The sequence below is a fragment of the Mus pahari genome, chromosome 17, assembly GCF_900095145.1.
Source record: "Mus pahari chromosome 17, PAHARI_EIJ_v1.1, whole genome shotgun sequence".
NCBI classification, from domain to species: Eukaryota; Metazoa; Chordata; class Mammalia; order Rodentia; family Muridae; genus Mus; species Mus pahari.
In genome coordinates this window covers 41,248,260-41,257,785 of record NC_034606.1, presented here as the reverse complement: position 1 = coordinate 41,257,785, position 9,526 = coordinate 41,248,260, and the positions used below count along the sequence as shown (strand labels likewise).

General features: G+C 46.2%; 1 protein-coding gene and 1 non-coding gene across 6 annotated transcripts in view; both read left to right on the top strand.

Moving 5' to 3' along the window:
* The window catches only part of Plec (plectin), a 65,458-nt gene that overhangs the window by 15,181 nt on the left and 40,751 nt on the right, over nucleotides 1-9,526 (top strand). The window lies entirely within an intron of this gene.
* LOC115062485 lies at nucleotides 3,879-3,981 on the top strand. The gene has a single exon (XR_003842436.1). It is a non-coding gene; the product is annotated as a U6 spliceosomal RNA (small nuclear RNA).

The window sequence follows — 9,526 nt, the reverse complement described above, 5'->3', positions numbered from 1 at the left end:
AGTGCTGGGATTAAAGGTGTGTGCCACCAAGCCTGGCCTCTCTAAGCTTCTCATTATCCCCACTCCTGCCCGCTCTTCTCTTAAACATGGGTCTCACTATATTGCCCAGGATACCTTAATTGCTCCTTGGTTGAAGTTATCTTCCTGTCTTGGCCTTCAAACTAGCTGGGGGTGGGGCTGTGCCGTGCTGTGCCACTATATCACATTTCATCTTCCATCTTTCTAAATTTCGTTAGTCAGGCAGTCCTGGGCTTTTTCTCTCATATGCCTCAAAATCCTTCAGTTTCTATTACCAAATTTTAAGCCATTTCCACATTTTAAAATGTTTGTTTTGTTTTGTTGAGACAGGGTCTCAACTATACATCCCTTGCTGACCTGGAACTAGCTGTGTACTGGCTGTATCCCTGCTGCATTCAAACTCAGATTTGCCTGCCTCTGCTTCTTAAATGCTAGACTAAGGTGTGTGCCGCCACACCCTCCCTCCAGGTGTGCAGTTTCAGATATTTGTGACAGCAGCACTCCATACCTCATGATATTATCCGCATCAATTTCCTTGGTTCTTTGAGACCACAGCAGGCTAGAAGCCCAATACCCAAGCATTGGTGGGGTCCTCTCTGGAGGCATTCCGGAAGAACCTGCCATCCCTCCTTGGCTTGTTCTGTCTCCTTCCAGTCTCAGCCTCTGTCTTTCCTTCTGTCTCATAAGGACAATTTTCCTTAGACCTAGGACACCTAAATAATTCAGAATGGATTCTTAATTAGAGATCTGTCTCCAAGTAAGGTCACACTTATGAATTTCAAGGGCACAGACGTGTTTTGGGAGTCTACCATTTAATTCCAGCTTCAGAATGCCCTCTAATGACTGATGTAAGTCTTAAGCATGTTTTCTTTGTGCCCTGCATTTATTACTACGTTTTCCTTGAGGCTTTATGATGTGGTGTTAGGAAGTACTTTAGGCCTTTGTATCTACTTTTTAGTAACTAGGGATTTCTTTGTTTTGTTTTTATGTATGAGTGTTTTACCCTATGTATGTCTGTGCTGCACTTGCATGTTTGGTGCCCTCAGAGGCCAGAAGAGGGTGTCAGCTCTTCTTGAACTGGGGTTATAGATGGTTGGAGCCACCATGTGGGTCCTGGGAACATGGGTTCCCTGGAAGATCAGTGAATGTGATTAACCACTGAGCCATCTCTGCAACCCAGTCAACGAGGACTTTATCTACATAAGGTACGTGTAGCTGTCTTTTGCTACTTTGTGGGTTCTTCTTTGACTTTTCTTCCCCCATTTTTCACCATTTCAACCCTGCAACACTAGATAGGAAAGAAAAATAGGTAGAGAGGAAAGGAAAGAAATCCTGGATAAAGTCAGAGTCAGAAAGGGAATGGCATTATCTCAGACTACTTCCTGCTGATTAGGTAGCTGTCAGTATATCTAATTTCTTCTTGTTTCTTCTTTGAGCACATCTACTTAACAAACCATGACCAACACCACACAACAACCCACCAATAATGCCTTACCTCTCAGGGCCCTAGCATTTATATACCCTCTAAAAAGCCCCAGAGTTCCAAATGTGGCACCACACAGTCACAGAAACTACCTGCAGCTGGCAAAATCGTGCCTCTGCTGGAGCATGAGACAAATCATAGTCAGCTGCTATGGACAGTCTGAGGCAACCCCGTATCCCACACCTGGGATTAAAACGAAAACATAGTCTTATAATATTTCTGTGGTTTTTAAATAAACCAAAGAAACAAAAACTCCAAAATTGTCCTTACAAAGGTGTCCAGTAAACCTTAGCATATATGTATTTTTTCCTTTTTTGAGACTGAGTTTCTCTGTTACATCCCTTGGAATTGGAGATTCCAAGTTCAGTTCCCAGAGCAACAAGTGCTCTTAACTGCTGAGCCATCTATCCAGCACTGACTTTGACTTTTGTAACTTTTTGTTTTTTGCAACGGTTTCTCTACATAACCCCAGCTATCCTTGAACTCACGATGTTAGACAAGGCTAGCTTTGAACTGCGTTTGTCTGTTTCCCAAGTGCTGGGATTAGAGACATGTACCACTACACCTAACTGGTGTACACCTGGCCAATATTTGTAAATTTTTTCCCCCTGAAACATGTTTTCTCTCTGTGGCCCAGGCTGTCCTAGAACTCTCTCTGTAGATCAGGCTGGCCTTGAACTCAGAGATTGGCTTGCCTTTGCTTCCCAAGTGCTGGGATTAAAGTCATGTGTCCCCATTGCCTGGTGAGGCTGGATATTTGAATAAAGACAAGAGGCCTATTTAGTGTGCTGCCATCAGATGGCTTCATCTGGTTGGCCTCTTGTAAGGAGGGAGGGGCTTTGAGCTGCAGGTAGAGCCTGGTAAATAGCAGCACATGGGGGAGCTAATAGCTAAGAGAGATCCTGGGAAGATCCAGGCACATAGAGAACAATCTGCTCTAAGAGTGCTAATCCTGTCCCTTGAGGGACAGCACCCCTGTGAGACTACATTAATCCTTCTTAAACAGCTAATTACTTTTCTTAAGGTCTGCTGCCTCAATCCCTTTACCTTGAGGAGTTAAGCCTCAACATGAGTTTTCGTGGGGACAAACCACATTCAGACCAGTGCAGTGGACACACTTTTGATTAAATCATTTCCCTCCCCTAGAACATCGAGGTTATTGGTAGTTGGTTTTTTGCTGTTGTTGTTGTTTAAATAAACTGCTATAGATGAGATTGCTCAGATGGTAAAGGCACTTACTCCTGAGCCTGATGGCTTGAATTCATCGCCACATGGTAGGACCACATGGTAGGAGAGGACGAGTCTGACTTCCACTGTACACCACACGCATACAAATAAATAAATAAATAAATAAATAAATAAATAAATAAATAAATAAATACTTTGAAAGGAGACTAGTACAATGAGGAACTTCTTGTCAGGGTCATTGTCATGTCTATGACTATTGTTAACATTTCAGATTTTCAAAATTTAGGTTCATCACACCAAATTGCAGTTACTGTGTTGGTAAAAGTCCAGAGGTCTGGACCTCTGAGCCTCGTTGAGATAGCAAACAGATGTGTGGAGGTGCCCATCAGATGTAGTATGTATACAAGCAGGAAACATGAGCCCCCTCCTGTGTGCCTACTTAGAAAGCAAGGGTCATGTGTTTTACCTGCCCGTGTGAGGGACCACCATGGTACAGGGTTGATGGGAAAGCCAGGGTCAAAGCATGTATGTAGGATTTTATGTTAAAAGATGGAAAATTGGGCTGGTGAGATGGCTCAGTGGGTAAGAGCACCCGACTGCTCTGCCGAAGGTCCTGAGTTCAAATCCCAGCAACCACATGGTGGCTCACAACCACCCGTAACCAGATCTGACACCCNCTTCTAGAGTGTCTGAAGACAGCTACCGTGTACTTACATATAATAAATAAATAAATCTTAAAAAAAAAAAATGGAAAATCAAGATCCAATTAGTATTTGCTTGATTTTTTTTTTTTTCCCCCATAAGGAAACTGGAGGAGAGAGCAGGAAGTGATTGTATTTCACACTGTTTGGGATCACGAAGGGACAGGATTGGAGGAAGACTGTTAACTCTCTACTGTTGATATTTGATTTAAATGATCACACACACACACACACACACACACACACACACTTCCTTTTTCTTCTGAGACAGACAGTGACTCTAGCCTAGACGGGCCTAAAACCCTCTGTGGAGCTGGAGATGACCTTGAACTTCTGACCTTCATGATTTTTCTACTCAAACCTATTTCTTGTTCTGTGTTTTTAAACACTCTTCTTCCCCTGAGCTGAGGATAGAGTCCGGGGTCTGTGTATGCTGGGCTGATGCTCCACCGATCTACATCCCCAACCCTCTATCCAGACAAGTTTTAACTGCTCACTTCAGCAGTACATATAATTGGAACAACACAGAGAATATCAGCATGACCGCTATGCAAAGATAACATGTAAACTCATGAAGGGTTCCATGTTAAAAACAAACAAACAAACAAACAAATACATTTTAGGATAATTTATAAGGTGATTGCTACTATTAGAATTGTTTTGTCGGGCGTGGTGGCGCACACCTTTAGTCCCAGCACTCTGCCCAGCAGAGGCAGGTGGATTTCTGAGTTTGAGGCCAGCCTGGTCTACAGAGTGAGTTCCAGGACAGCCAGGGCTACACAGAGAAACCCTGTCTCGAAAAAAGAAAAAAAAAAGAATTGTTTCTTCCTCAGAGTGCCCGAGAGCGTGGCCTTATCATACCTGGCTAACATCTAGTGTTACAGTCTCAAACAGATAATCCATCTTTACCATTGCATACATGAGTAGGTGAGGTAAATGTTAAGAGTGGCGCATGCCTTTAATCCCAGCACTTGGGAGGCAGAGGCAGGTGGATTTCTGAGTTTGAGGCCAGCCTGGTCTACAGAGTGAGTTCCAGGACACCCAGGGCTATACAGAGAAACCCTGTCTCGAAAAAACAAAAAAAACCAAACAAACAAAAAAAAAAGAGTCCTCTCCCTGTGCAAGCAGTAGGTTGACCAGAACCACAGTCAGTGTTTGCACCCAGGTCAACTTGCTGAACAAAGTTTCTGGGAAGCTGGACAGCTGTATTCTGAATGGGGCTCATTGACTCAGACTTAGCTGGGCATGGTGGATCGCTTTTAATGCCAGCACTCTAGAGGCAGAGGCAGGTGGATCTCTGAGTGCTTGGCCAACCAAAGATACACACTGTGACACACACACACACATAACACACACATAACACACACATAACACACACATATATATTCTGGGTCTTCTTTTCCTCTTTTCTTTTCTTTTCTTTTCTTTTCTTTTCTTTTCTTTTCTTTTCTTTTCTTTTCTTTCTTTCTTTCTTTCTTTTTTTCTTTCTTCTTTTCTTTTTGGCAGACTCCCACATAACTCAGGCTGCTTCAAACTTATTTATGTAGCTGACGGTGACCTTAAATTCTGATCCCCTGCTTGCTCAGATTCTATAGGCATGAGTCACTGCACTGGACTCTTGGGTCTTTTGAAAATGTACTTGAATAAGCAGGCCAGTGAACTCTGACTTGGTTTTCTGTTGTTGTCCCCCTGCCCACCTTCCAGAGACAGGGCTTTTTTGTGTAGCTCTGGCTGTCCTAGAACTTGCTCTGTAGACCAGGCTAGACTTGAACTCACAGAGTACCGGGGATAAAGGTGTTCGCACCACTTCCTGGCTGAACTCTAACTTGTTTTGGTCAGTGACTTGCTGAGTTGGTTTGGGTGCTAAGAAGAACTTTGCTGGCTCCTGTTGCTGGGAAATCAGATACGTGTCTCTCCATTTGTTTTCTCAAACCCTTTCCCCCAGCCTCCCACAGTCATTGCCCGGGGGAACATCCGAGGTTGTCCTCGTGATTTCAAAGAGCTATTATCCTCATATCAACAACATACATCTTTCCTGGTTTACTGGTCCCACCCACCCTTCTGCCCCTTTAAAAGTCTCAGGTTGTAGCTAAGCTGGCCTCAAACACAAGATCTTCTTGCCTCAGCCTTTAGGTCTAGGGATTACAGATTTGGGGTACCATGCCCAGTTTACTGGACCATGTGTGGTGGTGGTGGTGGTGGTGGTGGTGTGTTCGCACAAGTGCGCATTCACCAGAGTTCAGTGTGCATTGTCTTTCTCTGATGATTGCACTCTACCTTGCTAGTTTTTGAGGTCTTTTATCAGAAACTTGACATTTAAATTAGTCTGGCTGGCCAATGAGCCTTGGGTATCTTCCTGTCTCCACCCACCCAGTGCTGGGGTTCCTGTTTTCCCAGGGGCTGGGGATCTGAGCTCAGGCCCTCCGGCTCACCCTGCAGGCATTTTATCCACTGACCTGGTCTCTGGCTTTTATTTAATTGAGTGAGTGGTTAGAGGAGTAGTTCAGTGGTTGAGCTCTTGACCAGCAAGTGGGAAACCCTGGATTCTGTCCGCAGCGCATCAAATACAATGAGAGCAAACCAGAAGCATGCGGGCTGACAGTGCTTTGGATGTCAGCGTGGTTTGTTTGTGTGTTAGTTAATTTTTATTTATTTATTTAAGATTTATTTATTTATTATATGTAAGTACACNGTAGCTGTCTTCAGACACTCCAGAAGAGGGCGTCAGATCTTGTTACGGATGGTTGTGAGCCACCTGTGGTTGCTGGGATTTGGACTCCGGACCTTTGGAAGAGCAGTTGGGTGCTCTTACCCACTGAGCCATCTCACCAGCCCTATTTTGGTTTTTCGAGACAGGGTTTCTCTGTGTAGCCCTGGCTGTCCTGGAACTCACTCTGTAGACCAGGCTGTCCTCGAACTCAGAAATCTGCCTGCCTCTGCCTCCCAGGCACTGAGATTAAAGGCATGCGCCACCACTCCTGACTGTTTATTTTTTTTTAAGTTTATTTTATTTTAGCCAGATGTGGTGGCACACACAGCACTTAGGAGGCAGAGGCAGCTGGATCTCTGAGTTTGGGGCTAGCCTGATCTACAGGATAGCCAAAGCCACACAGAGAGACCTTGTCTTGAAAATAAATAAATAAATAAATATTTTGGTGTTTTGCCTACATGTTTGTCTGTAGGCCACTCATGTACCTGGTGCCCAAAGAAGGCAGAATGTCAGACCTTCTGGAAATGGAGTTTACAGATTGGTAGAAGCAACCACGTGGTACTGGGAATTGAACTTGGATTCTCTGGAAGAGCAACCAATGCTCTTAATTGAGCTGTCTCCCCAGCCCCATTCTTTTATTTTTTAAACAGTACTTATTTTATTTTATGTGAATTTATGTGCACCATGTGTACACAGTACCCATGGGTACCAGAAAAGGCACCAGATCCCTTGGATCTGGAGTTACAGATGCCTGTGAGCTGCCCTGTAGGTGCTGGGAGCCAAATCCAGGTCCTCTGCGAGAGTAGGCAGTGCTCTTCACCACTGAGCCAAACCCTCACCCAGAATCTTTTCCCCTTAATTCAGTGGTGAAGTAGGCAGGAGCGGTGGAGTTCTTCAGAAACAAATCTTTCGTGGACTTGACTTCAGTAGGTCCATGTGTCCTGTGATGACTGTTAGGGAGGTAACAAGGCACCAGGAAGCTCAGGGAGGCCTGACGCCTGGAGATGGGTTTGACCGGGTCTGGTCTCCTGGAGTGAGAGGTATCTACTGATGTGATGTACAGCTGTCACAGGTCACACTGCACAAGGATCAACTGGGCCACTCCCCACTAACATAATCTACAGCCAGTGAGCCACAACAGGAAGGCTGCCATTAGGGACAGACAGGTTTAAAGATGGGCTCTCTGAGGAGAGCTCCAGCCTGAGGTTGAAACCAAAGGGGAAGGCACAAGGGACTCGAGGGGTGACCCATCCGATGTCCTGGTGGGTGGAGGCATGGGTGGACCTGGGTCACAGGGCGTGTGTGTGGAAGGGTTGCTCTAGGTGCTGAGAAGAGGATCTGGCTTGACCTGGAGCCTTGGGGTGTTCACTTCTCTCTTGGTATTGGCAGAAAGCGTCAAGGGGACTTGGCTTTGTCTAGGATGCATGTCCCTAGGCCAGATGACATGATGGGACTCTTAGTCACCACGGGAGCGGTGTCAGGTCCGACTGCCTAGCCTCTGCGGATTGCCTGAACAGCCTGGAGGTTCTGAGTTTCCCGCCATGCCCCACGCTGGCGAGGCTAGCTGCAGCAAGTGTCCTGCTGCTGTACAAACCCCTGTGCTTTGTCAGTGAAGGTTTGTCATCCACAGTTGGGTTCCAAGGACCCAGAGCCATGAAGTCTGGGCAGTGAGGCAGGTGAAAGCTGAGTTCTGTGGTGAGGGACCAGGCTCCTCATGAAACAGAGATGGAACTACAGGGCATCCTGCCTTTGTGCCACCACACCGCTTCCTCCAAGGCCCTTCTTACCTGTAGGTTCTTCTCTGTTTCCAACCATAAGATCTTGGGACCAGAGAGATGGCTTGGCGGGTAAGAACACTTGTTCTTGCAGAAGACTCGGGTTCAAAACAAGGTAGACAGTTTCTGAAGAAGAACCTCTGAATCTGACATCTAGCTTGCACACAACGCACAGGCTACATCACACACACACACACACACACACACACACACACACACACACACACACACACACACACACACAAGAATTGTTTTCTTGTAAGCTAAATCTCAGCTTGTCCAGATACAACTTAGTAAAAAGTAGCATTTTAAGAGGGCGTATTTAGAAAATTGTGTTTCGTTTCTTTACTGTTTCTCAAAAGTTTGGAAATTAGTGTTTCCTGAAACCCACCCATGCCCTACACTGGCTGAGTCTCACAGACAGCAAGAGCAAGGGTTGAGGGACTATAAGGCCAAATGGGACTGAAACCTGCATTCTGTGTCTGTGGCTGTGTCTCTGTCTGTGTCTGCAACTGCAACTGCATCTACGGCTGCGTCTGTGTCTGTGTCTGTGTCTGTGTCTGTGTCTGTGACTGTGACTGTGTCTGTAACTGTGGTTGTGACTGTGTGTCTGTGTCTGTGTCTGTGTCTGTGACTGTGTCGGTGTATGTGTCTGTGACTGTGACTGTGTCTGTGACTGTGGCTGTGTCTGTCTCTGTGTCTGTGNCTGTGNCTGTNACTGTGTCTGTGACTGTGTCTGTGTCTGTGACTGTGTCTGTGGCTGTGTCTGTGACTGTGTCTGTGTCTGTGTCTGTGACTGTGTCTGTGACTGTGTCTGTGGCTGTGTCTGTGACTGTGTCTGTGGCTGTGTCTGTGACTGTGTCTGTGGCTGTGACTGTGTCTGTGTCTGTGACTGTGACTGTGTCTGTGTCTGTGTCTGTGACTGTGTCTGTGTCTGTGACTGTGTCTGTGACTATGACTGTGGCTGTGTCTGTGTCTGTGACTGTGTCTGTGACTGTGACTATGACTGTGGCTGTGACTGTGTCTGTGTCTGTGTCTGTGACTGTGTCTGTGTCTGTGACTGTGTCTGTGACTGTGACTGTGTCTCTGTGTCTGTATCTGTGTCTGTGACTGTGTCTGTGTCTGTGACTGTGTCTGTGTCTATGTCTGTGACTGTGTCTGTGTCTGTGTCTGTGTCTGTCTGTGTCTGTGTCTGTGTCTGTGTCTGTGACTGTGTCTGTGTCTGTGTCTGTGTCTGTGTCTGTGTCTGTGTCTGTGACTGTGTCTGTGACTGTGACTGTGTCTCTGTGTCTGTGTCTGTGTCTGTGACTGTGACTGTGGCTGTGACTGTGTCTGTGTCTGTGTCTGTGTCTGTGACTGTGACTGTGTCTGTGTCTGTGACTGTGTCTGTGACTGTGACTGTGTCTCTGTGTCTGTATCTGTGTCTGTGTCTGTGACTGTGACTGTGGCTGTGACTGTGTCTGTGTCTGTATCTGTGTCTGTGGCTGTGACTGTGACTGTGGCTGTGACTGTGTCTGTGTCTGTGTCTGTGTCTGTGACTGTGTCTGTGTCTGTGTCTGTGACTGTGTCTGTGTCTGTGACTGTGTCTGTGTCTGTGACTGTGTCTGTGTCTGTGACTGTGGCTGTGACTGTGACTGTGGCTGTGGCTGTG